Source organism: Salmo trutta, chromosome 38 (assembly GCF_901001165.1).
Source record: "Salmo trutta chromosome 38, fSalTru1.1, whole genome shotgun sequence".
Lineage (NCBI taxonomy): Eukaryota > Metazoa > Chordata > Actinopteri > Salmoniformes > Salmonidae > Salmo > Salmo trutta.
Genome location: NC_042994.1, coordinates 27918190 through 27931080, shown reverse-complemented (window position 1 = coordinate 27931080; position 12891 = coordinate 27918190). Strand labels below are relative to the sequence as shown.

General features: G+C 40.8%; 1 protein-coding gene and 1 long non-coding RNA gene across 2 annotated transcripts in view; both read left to right on the top strand.

The window, feature by feature from the left end:
* Positions 1-12891, top strand: part of LOC115178210 (zinc finger protein 239-like) — a 53389-nt gene that overhangs the window by 35459 nt on the left and 5039 nt on the right. The gene's annotated exons all lie outside the window — the stretch shown is intronic.
* LOC115178252 (uncharacterized) lies at positions 12367-12663 on the top strand. The gene is made up of 2 exons (XR_003872582.1): positions 12367-12405; positions 12541-12663. It is a non-coding gene; the product is annotated as an uncharacterized LOC115178252 (long non-coding RNA).

Below are 12891 nucleotides of genomic sequence, written 5' to 3'. Positions count from 1 at the left end.
CTGCTGCTTTTGCAACAGCTAGTTGGGAGCCTAATAATATACCAAACTCTGTTATTCTCTCTGAGCTCAGAAATAAAGAATCTTGGTTTGACTTGGACTCCAGCAGATCCTTATTTTATAATATCCACCACAACTCGCCCACAAATTGCTGTTTCATCATTGTCTCGAAGAAGAGTTCCTCGTTCCACTTTCCTGGGGCAAAACATCTTTAACATTGATGAACCTTCACTATCTTCATCCCTAAACTAGTAACATTTACTATTGTCTATTGTTATTCTCAAAAACCTTCCTGGCCTTATGAAATCCTAGCTAAATACAATGTTCCCACCAGTTTTCATGTCTTTGGTTATACAAACATTTGTTTATTCAATTATATTTCTCATTAAGATGAATGTTGTTTTAATTCTATATGGGTTACGCATTGCTTTGGTCATGTGTTCCCTTATTGGTCAATGATTTTATTTAGAATATAGCAATGATGCTCTCTCCTCAATCACTTACAGTTTCTTTGGAAAGTATTCAGACCCCTTGACTTTTTCCACATTTTGTTACGTTACAACTTATTCTAAAATGGATAAAATTAAACAATTTCCTCAGCAATCTACACACAATACCCCATAATGACAAAGCGGAAGCAAGCTTTTTATACATTTTTGCAAATGTTTTAAACACAAAAAAATGTTTTACATAAGTATTCAGACCCTTTGCTATATGAGACTTGAAATTGAGCTCAGATGCATCCTGTTTCCATTGATCATCCTTGAGATGTTTCTACAACTAGATTGGAGTCCACCTTTGGTAAATTCAATTGATTGGACATGATTTGGAAAGGCGCTATATAAGGTCCCACAGTTGACAGTGCATGTCAGAGCAAAAACCTAGCCATGAGGTTGAAGGAATTGTCCGTAGAGCTCCTAGACAGGATTGTGTTGAGGCACAGATCTGGGGCAGGGTACCAAAATATTTCTGCAGCATTGAAGGCCCCTATTTTAGCCCCCTGCAGTAAAAGGTTATTCATGGGGTAAAATGATCTGTTTAAGTCATTAGTAAAGGGCACATCGTTAAGAATACAGTTATCTTTTATTTTGTTTTGTGGTCTATATTCTCTCAATCATTTATTCCTTCATAAACAGAAAACATATGTGTACCTAAACACAACGTGTGCAAGGGACCCTCTAGGTTCACAACCTCTTGACCATTAAATCTGGATAGCTGACAACTATTTTTTAAAGGGTAAAAGTGATCTGTTTAGGTCGTCAGTAAAGGAAGCATAGTTAAATTAAAGAATACAATGAACCTTTCAAAGAGGATGGTGTGAGGCCTCTGGGGCTTTTTTGGGGTGGTTGACTGAGATATCGCTCGGACACTCTTTTATGGGGGATAAAATTTATCTGTTTAGGTCATCAGTAAAGGGGACATCTTAAATATTACAATGACCCTTTCAAAGACTGAGACATCCCCCGGACATCTCCCATATAACTATTTTTAAAAGGGTAGAAATTATGTGTTTAGGTCGTTAGTAAAACATATGTTTTCAAAGACACCTGAGGGTCCAGGTTGTTAATTATTTTGTGTACATATAGTTCCCCTGTGTGCAAGGGCCCCCGAGATTCACAACTTCTTGACCCTTAACATTCCCAGCCAAGGGGAGAGACAAAGGGAGAGAGATAGAGGGGGAGAAAGCGAGAGAAAAATGTAATTCATTGAAAGTAAATTACATTTTCTTTCAAAGCTTTTATTTTATTAAAAAATGTAGTACTGTCACGGCTGTCGTAGAGAGGGGACCAAGGTGCAGCGTGTGTGTCGTTCCACATTTTATTTAATCTGTGAAACTTTGCAATACTTAAATAAACTGAAAAAACAACAAACCGTGAGAAACAAACACTACTCAAAATAATCACCCACAAAACCCAGGAAGAAAAACCTCTACTTAAGTATGATCTCTAATTAGAGACAACGAGGACCAGCCGCCTCTGATTGGAGATCATCCCAAAAAACAACAACATATTAATAGAAAACTAGAACCTAAACATAGAAATACAAAACATAGAAAAACACAAAACACCCCCTGTCACGCCCTGACCTACTCTACAATAGAAAATAACATCTTACTATGGTCAGGACGTGTCAAGTACAGACATTTAAACATACATATTACAAATATTAAAGTTTCTATGAATATTAAATACTAAATTATGTCACTGTTTTATTACTAAAGAACTTTATATAAATCACACATGTTATTATTACATGTAGCAACACCATATGACAACAACATTGTAGTAACACAACATGACAACAACATCGTAGCAACACAACATGGTAGGAACACAACATGGTATCAATTTGTAAGTCGCTCTGGATAAGAGCGTCTGCTAAATGACGTAAATGTAAATGTAAATGTAGCAACACCACATAACAACAACATGGTAGTGACACAACATGGTAGCAGCACCACATAACAACATGGTAGTAACACAACATAACAACAACATGGTAGCAACACCACATGACAACAACATGGTAGCAACACAACATAACAACAACATGGTAGCAACACCACATAACAACAACATGGTAGCAACACCACATAACAACAACATGGTAGCAGAACAACATGGTAGAAACACAACATGGTAACAACACAACATGGTAGAAACACAACATAACAACAACATTGTAGTAACACCACATAACAACAACATGGTAGCAACACAACATGGTAGCAACACAACTTAACAACAGCATGGTAGCAACACAACATGGTAGCAACACAACATAACAACAACATGGTAGTAACACCACATGACAACAACATGGTAGCAACACCACATAACAACAACATGGTAGCAACACCACATGACAACAACATGGAAGTAGAACCACATGACAACAACATGGTAGTAACACCACATGACAACAACATGGTAGAAACACCACATAACAACAACATGGTAGCAGCACCACATAACAACAACATGGTAGAAACACAACATAACAACATGGTAGCAGCACCACATAACAACAACATGGTAGTAACACAACATAACAACATGGTAGAAACACCACATGACAACAACATGGTAGCATGGTAGCAGCACAACATGGTAGCAGAACATCATGGTAGCAACATGGAGGCCTGCTCGCCTCCCTACCTCTGCCCCCTACCTCGCCTCCCTACCTCTGCGGAAGCACAGTTCCCACTCAGCCCAGTCAAAACTGTTCGCTGCTCTGGCACCCCAATGGTGGAACAAGCTCCCTCACGACGCCAGGACAGCGGAGTCAATCACCACCTTCCGGAGACACCTGAAACCCCACCTCTTTAAGTAATACCTGGGATAGGATTAAGTAATCCTTCTAACCCCCCCCCCCCAAAAAAGATCTAGATGTACTATTGTAAAGTGGTTGTTCCACTGGATATCATAAGGTGAATGCACCAATTTGTAAGTCGCTCTGGATAAGAGCATCTGCTAAATGACGCAAATGTAAATGTAAATGCAACACCACATAACAACAACATGATAGCAACACCATATAACAACAACATGGTAGCAACACAACATGGTAGAAACACCACATAACAACAACATGGTAGCAACACACCATAACAACAGCATGGTCGCAACAGAACATGGTAGCAATACAACATGGTAGCAATACAACATGGTAAAAACACCACATAATAACAACATGGTAGTAGCACCACATGACAACAACATGGTAGCAACACCACATGACAACAACATGGTAGCAACACCACATGACAACAACATGGTAGCAACACCACATAACAACAACATGGCAGCAACACAACTTGGTTGCAACATCACATGACAACAACATGGCAGCAACACAACATGGTAGCAGAAAGAACATGGTATAAACATTATTGGGCACAGACAAGAGCACAAAGGCAAGAAGGTAGCGACAACAATACATCATACAAAGCAGCCACAACTGTCAGTAAGAGTGTCCATGATTGAGTCCTTAAATGAAGAGATGGAGATAAAACTGTCCAGTTTGAGTGTTTCTTGCAGCTTGTTCCCGTCGCTAGCTGCAGCAAACTGAAAAGAGGAGCGACCCAGGGATGTGTGTGCTTAGGGGACCTTTAACAGAATGTGACTGGCAGAACGGGTGTTGTATGTGGAGGATGAGGGCTGCAGCAGATATCTTAGATAGGGGGAGCGAGGCCTAAGAGGGTTTTATAAATAAGCATTAAACCAGTGGGTCTTGTAACGGGTATACAGAGATAATCAGTTTACAGAGGAGTATAGAGTGCAATGAGGAGCTAGCGGAACCCCTCGCCAACAGCCAGTGAAATTGCAGGGCGCCAAATTCAAACAACAGAAATCTCATAATTCAAATTTCTCAAACATACAAGTGTTTTACACCATTTTAAAGATAAACTTCTCGTTAATCCAACCACAGTGTCTGATTTCAAAAAGGCTTTACGGCGAAAGCATAGCATGCGATTATGTTAGGCAGCGCCTAGTCACAAAAAAACATTTTCCAGCCAAAGAGAGGAGTCACAAAAAGCAGAAATAGAGATAAATGAATCACTAACCTTTGATGATCTTCATCAGATGGCACTCTCGGGACTCCATGTTACACAATACATGTATGTTTTGTTCGATAAAGTTCATATTTATATCCAAAAACCTAATTTTACATTGGCACGTTATGTTCAGTAATGTTTTGCCTCCAAAACAGCCGGTGAATTTGCAGAGAGCCACATCAATTTACAGAAATACTCATCATAAACTTTGATGAAAGATACAAGTGTTATACATAGTATTAAAGATAAACTTATTCATAATGCAACCGCTGTGTCAGATTTCAAAAAAGCTTTATGGCGAGAGCACACCATGCGATAATCTGAGTACAGCGCTCAGCCACCAAAACAAGCCATACCTGCCAAGTAGTGGAGTCAAAAAAAGTTAGAAATAGCGTTATAAATATTCACTTTTGATGATCTTCATCGGAATGCACTCCCAGGAACCCTAGTTCCACAATAAATGTTTGTTTTGTTCGATAAAGTCCATCTTTATGTCCAAAAACCTCCTTATTGTTCATGCGTTTAGTTCAATATTCCAAAGGCACAACGTCCCATCCTCCAGACTAAAAGTCAAAAGTTCAATTAAAGTTTGTAGAAACATGTCAAACGATGTTTACAATCAACCCTTAGGGTCCTTTTATCATAAATATTCAATAATAATACAACCGGACAATACCGTTTTCATTACAGAGGAAAAAGAATGACCGGCGAGCCTGCGGGACCGCGCGAACAACAAATCATTGGTTTCATCTGAGCCACTTCCTATTTGTGGTCTTATTCGACCCCTTTTCACAATACAAGCCTGAAACAACTTCTAAAGACTGTTGACATCTACTGGAAGCCTTAGGAAGTGCAATTTCACCCCACAGACACAGGATATTGGATAGACAATCCCTTGAAAACTACAAAATTCTAATTTTCAACTTCCTGGTTGGATTTTTCTCAGGTTTTCACCTGCCATATGAGTTCTGTTATACTCACAGACATAATTTTAACAGTTTTGGAAACTTAAGAGTGTTTTCTAGCCAAATCTACACATTATATGCATATCCTAGCTTCTGGGCCTGAGTAACAGGCAGTTTACTCTGGGCACGCTTTTCATCCAAACTTCCCAATGCTGCCTCCTATCCCAAACAGGTTTTAAACCAGTGGGTCTTGCAACTGGTATACAGAGATAACCAGTTTACAGAGGAGTATAGAGTGCAGTGAGGAGCATTGGTGGCAAATCTGATGGCCGAATCGTAAAGAACATCTTGCCGCTCAATGTATCCTACTATGACTATATCCAACCCTACTCCATGTGTTGCCACTATCATGTACTATCACATACATAGACCTCGATGAAAAGGTACTGTGTGTCAACTAGGAAAATGAGAACCAAAACAAAATCATAGACTACATGGCTTTGATCCAGTGGAAGAACTATTGAGGAGTAGGGAGGTTAAAGGTCACTTCAGGATACAGCTGTTACTCTACACCATCCCTAGATTATCCAGTAATGAGAGAAAATGTATAGCTTATTTAGGGCCCTATCAACTCCGTTTTCTTCTTTTTTTACCTAATTCCGTTGTTTTCTCTAATTCAGTTTTTTTCTCCAATTTCTTTTTTTTCTCTAATTCCGTTGTTTTCTCTAATTCCGTTTTTTTTCTCTAATTCTGTTTTCTCCGTTTAGTTTTTCCAGGTTTATAACATCTCTATCATATCCATTTTTTGGAACTCCTATGTCTGCATTCTGAACAGGTGGATTACTGAACTCAATGACGCCTACTAAATGGACTATTTGGGATATAAAGAAGGACATTATCGAACAAAACGGCCATTCATTGTGTTCCTGGGACCCTTGTGATTGCGATCAGAGGAAGATCTTCAAAGGTAACTGACTTATTTTATCGCTATTTGGGATTTTGTGACGCCTGTGCTTTTTGGATAATATGCTGTTGTGGGGCGCTGACCTCAGATAATCGAATGCTGTGCTTTCGCCTTAAAGCCTTTCTGAAATCCGACGATGTGGTTAGATTGCCAAGATTCTAAGCTAAAGAATCATGTATGACACTTGTATTATCATGAATGTTTAATATTGCGTTTATTGTATTTTGAATTTGGCGCTCTGCAATTTCACCGGATGTTGTCGAGGTGAGTCGCTAGCGGGACGCCTGCGCCAGAAAGGTTATACCACATCAGGAGACCACTTTTGAAGTCTGAGAAAAATCGAAGACATTTTCATATTTGGGTGTAGATTCCCTTTAATTCACGCGGCACCAGCAAGAGCCTTGCTTGGTTAGTGGTGTCTCTGTAGCACACATGTGATTGCAGAGCTTGCTGAACAAATCACAACTGGATTAATGCAAATAATCATGATATCATTCTGTCAGGTAGGCAAAGACAACTTTGTAGTTAACATTTAATTGACAGGTTTTTTTGGGAAAGCTTTTCTATCAACCAGAAGATGGCTGTCATTAGCATCATCGCTAACAGCTACATATAGTGGTAGACAAATGCACTCAGACAGGGGCATTTCCGGGCTGTTTCCTCTTCAGAAAGTTGAAGGAAAATACAAATCACTTAGGCTAATTTAGACGACTTGCAGGCTGGGGGTTCAGAATATCTATGACAAAAATCGAATACTCTTTAACCTGTCACCTAATCCTGCCTAATGGGCAGGCCAGCCCTGTAGTAAAGTATTGGCTGTAAGAAGTAAGAGAAAACATAACATCTGGTTGTTTTTAAATGACAAGTTATGACATTGCTTGCCAGAATAAACATTGTAATTAATATTTTTCCAATCTCCGTTACCCACTCCAGTCAGCAGATGGCGATGTGAGTCTTTCAGGTGATGCTTCTTGCGTGACGTATAATCTAGTGGACGGAACTGGAGGCTTCTTCAACAGCGACAAAAGGCTTCTGATTCAACCAACGTGGTGGTTTGCTAGCGAACATAAAACCGAAACATTGAAGCTCTTTAGACCAATCTTGTGTATTTTACTCTTAGTGTTTTGAATATAAATCTGTTTACTAGTTCATTTAAACGTAATTTGCTTGTTAAATTAGCAAATGTGGTAAATTGCTAATGCACTAGGCTAATCGACCGGAGCATGAGCTCACTAAGCTCGACGGAGAAAGAAGCTCTGGTGAAAGGAGAGGAAGAAGCTTTCAGGATGATGGAAAATGTAAAACGTCACCCATGTTCTTCTGGCACAATCTTTTTCGAATGTTTCCTCTTCAGAGATTTGAAGGAAAATACAAACCACTGGGGCTAATTTAACGACGACTTGCAGGCAGTCGGTTCAGAATAACTATGACAAAAAATTAATACTCTTTAATCTGTCACCTAATCCTACCTAATGGGCAGGTCAGCCCTGGAGTTTTTTTTATTTGATTAATTTCACCTTTATTTAACCAGGTAGGCTAGTTGAGAACAAGTTCTCATTTGCAACTGCGACCTGGCCAAGATAAAGCATAGCAGTTCGACACATACAACACAGAGTTACACATGGAATGAACAAAACATACAGTGAATAATACAGTAGAGAAAACAAAAAGTCTATATACAGTGCAAATTAGGTAAAAGAAGGGAATTAAGGCAATAAATAGGCCATGGTGGCGAAGTAATTACAATATAGCAATTAAACACTGGAATGGCAGATGTGCAAAAGATGGATGTGCAAGTAGAGATACTGGGGTGCAAAAGGAGCAAAATAAATAAATACAGTATGGGGATGAGGTACAGTGGGGGAAAAAAGTATTTGATCCCTGCTGATTTTGTACGTTTGCCCACTTACAAAGAAATGATCAGTCTATAATTTTAATAGTAGGTTTATTTGAACAGTGAGAGACAGAATAACAACAACAAAAAATCCAGAAAAACGCATGTCAAAAATGTTATAAAATGATTTGTATTTTAATGAGGGAAATAAGTATTTGACCCCTCTGCAAAACATGATTTAGTACTTGGTGGCAAAACCCTTGTTGGCAATCACAGAGGTCAGACATTTCTTGTAGTTGGCCACCAGGTTTGCACACATCTCAGGAGGGATTTTGTCCCACACCTCTTTGCAGATCTTCTCAAAGTCATTAAGGTTTCGAGGCTGACGTTTGGCAACTAGAACCTTCAGCTCCCTCCACAGATTTTCTATGGGATTAAGGTCTGGAGACTGGCTAGGCCACTCCAGGACCTTAATGTGCTTCTTCTTGAGCCACTCCTTTGTTGCCTTGGCCGTGTGTTTTGGGTCATTGTCATGCTGGAATACCCATCCACGACCCATTTTCAATGCCCTGGCTGAGGGAAGGAGGTTCTCACCCAAGATTTGACTGTGCATGGCCCCGTCCATCGTCCCTTTGATGCGGTGAAGTTGTCCTGTCCCATTAGCAGAAAAACACCCCCAAAGCATAATGTTTCCACCTCCACGTTTGACGGTGGAGATGGTGTTCTTGGGGTCATAGGCAGCGTTCCTCCTCCTCCAAACACGGCGAGTTGAGTTGATGTCAAAGAGCGCCATTTTGGTCTCATCTGACCACAACACTTTCACCAGTTGTCCTCTGAGTCTTTCAGATGTTCATTGGCAAACTTCAGATGGGCATGTATATGTATTCTTGAGCAGGGGGAACTTGCGGGCGCTGCAGGATTTCAGTCCTTCACTGCGTAGTGTGTTACCAATTGTTTTCTTGGTGACTATGGTCCCAGCTGCCTTGAGATCATTGACAAGATCCTCCAATGTAGTTCTGGGCTGATTCCTCACCGTTCTCATGATCATTGCAACTCCACGAGGTGAGATCTTGCATGGAGCCCCAGCCGAGGGATATTGATAGTTATTTTGTGTTTCTTCCATTTGCGAATAATCGCACCAAATGTTGTCACCTTCTCACCAAGCTGCTTGGCGATTGTAGCCCATTCCAGCCTTGTGTAGGTCTACAATCTTGTCCCTGACATCCTTGGAGAGCTCTTTGGTCTTGGCCATGGTGGAGAGTTTGGAATCTGATTGATTGATTGCTTCTGAGGACAGGTGTCTTTTTTACAGGTAACAAGCTGTGGTTAGGAGCACTCCCTTTAATAGTATGCTCCTAATCTCAGCTCGTTACCTGTATAAAAGACACCTGGGATCAAGAAATCTTTCTGATTGAGAGGGGGTCAAATACTTATTTCCCTCATTAAAATGCAAATCAATTTATAACATTTCTGACATGCGTATTTCTGGATATTTTTGTTGTTATTCTGTCTCTCACTGTTCACTGTTCAGTGGGCAAAATTAGCAGGGGATCAAATACTTTTTTCCCCCACTGTAGATAGATGGGCTGTATACAGATGGGCTATGAACAGGTGCAGTGATCTGTGAGCTGCTCTGACAGCTGGTGCTTAAAGCTAGTGAGGGAGATGGGAATCTCCAGCTTCAGTGATTTTTGCAGTTCGTTCCAGTCAGTGGCAGCAGAGAACTGGAAGGAAAGGCGACCAAATGAGGAATTAGCTTTGGGGGTGACCAGTGAGATATACTTGCTGGAGCGCGTGCTACGAGTGGGTGCTGCTATGGTGACCAGCGAGCTGAGATAAGGCGGGGCTTTACCTAGCAGAGACTTGTAGATAACCTGTAGCCAGTGGGTTTGGCGATGAGTATGAAGCGAGGACCAGCCAACGAGAGCGTACAGGTCGCAGTGGTGGGTAGAATATGGGGCTTTGATGACAAAACGGATGGCACTGTGATAGACTGCATCCAGTTTGTTGAGTAGAGTGTTGGAGGCTATTTTATAGATGACAAGTCGAGGATCGGTAGGATGGTCAGTTTTTACGAGGGTATGTTTGGCAGCATGAGTGAAGGATGCTTTGTTGCGAAATAGGAAGCCAATTCTAGATTTAATTTTGGATTGGAGATGCTTAATGTGAGTCTGGAAGGAGAGTTTACAGTCTAGCCAGACACCTAGGTATTTGTAGTTATCCACGTATTCTAAGTCAGAGCCGTCCAGAGTAGTGATGCTGGATGGGCGGGCAGGTGTGGGCAATGATCAGTTGAATAACATGCATTTAGTTTTATTTGCGTTTAAGAGCAGTTGGAGGCCACGGAAGGAGAGTTGTATGGCATTGACGCTCGTCTGGAGGTTAGTTAACACAGTGTCCAAAGAAGGGCCAGAAGTATACAGAATGGTGTCGTCTGCATAGAGGTGGATCAGAGAATCACCAGCAGCAAGAGCGACATCATTGATGTATACAGAGAAGAGAGTCGGCCCAAGAATTGAACCATGTGGCACCCCCATAGAGACTGCCAGAGGTCCGGACAACAGAACCTCCGATTTGACACACTGAACTCTATCAGAGAAGTAGTTGGTGAACAAGGCGAGGCAATCATTTGAGAAACCAAGGCTGTTGAGTCTGCCAATAAGGATGTGGTGATTGACAGAGACAAAAGCCTTGGCCAGGTCGATGAATACAGCTGCACAGTAAGGTCTCTTATCGATGGCGGTTATGATATCGTTAAGGACCTTGAGTGTGGCTGAGGTGCAGCCATGACCAGCTCTGAAAGCAGATTGCATAGCGGAAAAGGTACGGTGTGATTCAAAATGGTCGGTAAAGTATTGGCTGTAAAAAGTAAGAGATAACATAACATGTGGTTGTTTTTAAATTACTACACATGACATTGTTAGCCAGATTAAACTATTTCATAATTTTCTTTCCAATCTGCGTTACCCACTCCAGTCAGCAGATGGCGATATGAGTATTTCAGGTGATGCTTCTTGCGTGACGTATAATCTAGTGGACGGGACAGGAGGCTTCTTCAACAGCGACAAAAGGCTTCTGATTCAACCAACGTGGTGGATTGCTAGCGAACATAAAACTGAAACGTTGAAGCCTTTAAGACCAATCTTGTGTATATTACTCTTAGTGTTTTGAATATAATTCGGTTTACCTAGCTACTAGTTCATTTAAACGTAATTTGCTTGTTAAATTAGCAAATGTGGTAAATTGCTAATGCACTAGGCTTATCGACCGGAGCATGAGCTCACTAAGCTCGACGGAGAAAGATCTCTGGTGAAAGGAGAGGAAGAAGCTTTCAGGATGAAAAAGAAGGAAGAGGAGGCTATCACATTGAAAGAAGAAGAGGATGATATTACAATGAAAGGGAAAGATGGGAAAGAGGTTGTCAGAGTGGAAGAGGAGGAAGTAGAAGCTTTCAGAATCAAAAAGGAGGAAGATGCCATAACATTGAAAGAAGAAAATGTAGTGAAAGAAGAGGATAAACCTTTTGGAGTAAAAGAGGAAGAGGAGGCTATCTCAATAAAAGAGGAGGAAGACGACGTTTTGGGAGTGAAAATGGAGGAGGCTGAAGATCGGATTACAACCAGTGAGTACTGTCTTAAAAACAGGGGCACTATGCAGTTCTTGAAATAATGTATTGTTTTAAAGGGGCATTCTACTTCAGTTCTACACTTGAATATGTTGTTCAGTACTGTAGGAATTGTTTAAGGGGCAATCTGCCATTGGTACATATGTTTTTGGGACTACGATGTATTGAATTCTCATTCTCTATGTGGTCTTCATTAAAGTTCACCTCATCTAATATAACAGGCTTTTAAAATTGGTGCATCATTTCTACTTAAAATATCAAAGGAACGTATGGCACCCATTTTGTGGAAATGACCCTTTACATTTGCAACACAAACAATATTTTCCAAAATCATGATGAAAGTGGCCATTTTAGACATTCATGCCTCTTGATTGCAATAGACGGTCATAAGTTTACCGTCTGTTTGATGTCCTTGTTCACACAGGAGAGAGACATGACTATCGTGGATCCTCTGGGGAGCATCAACAACATCCTGATGCTGACGAGTCAGAGAAGAGTCTCTCCAGATCAGAACACCAGATGGTACAGCTTGGTCTGGTCTAGCATACAGCTTGCTCTATCGGGGTCTGGGCTGGGTTTCTGTAAAGCACTTCATGACAACAGTGACATCAGCATCCATTATGATATGTGTCTGTGTCCCCTCTTTATGGTTACCAGGAGTATGTTAGCCTGCCCCCTTCCACCTTACTGCTGGGTATGAAGAGGTTGTCTGTGCTGCTGGTGGACTGCAGGAAAACAATGGGGCTGAGTGGAACTGTGAGAGGAGGAGAAGAGAAGAAAGGATCAGATTTGACTCGTCAAAGTAAGTGCTGTAGTTTAGTTTGAACAAATAAAACAGATCTGCCCACTGGTATCTGTTACCAGGACAACCAACAGAGTTCTGTAAGTTGACATGAAGATAGCCTGGTGGATATGGATGTTATGAATATCATAACACTGAAAAAGGATTCTGCCAATGAAAAGAGAGAAACCAATAGACCATATAAAACCTTGATGAAAGTTAGCTTT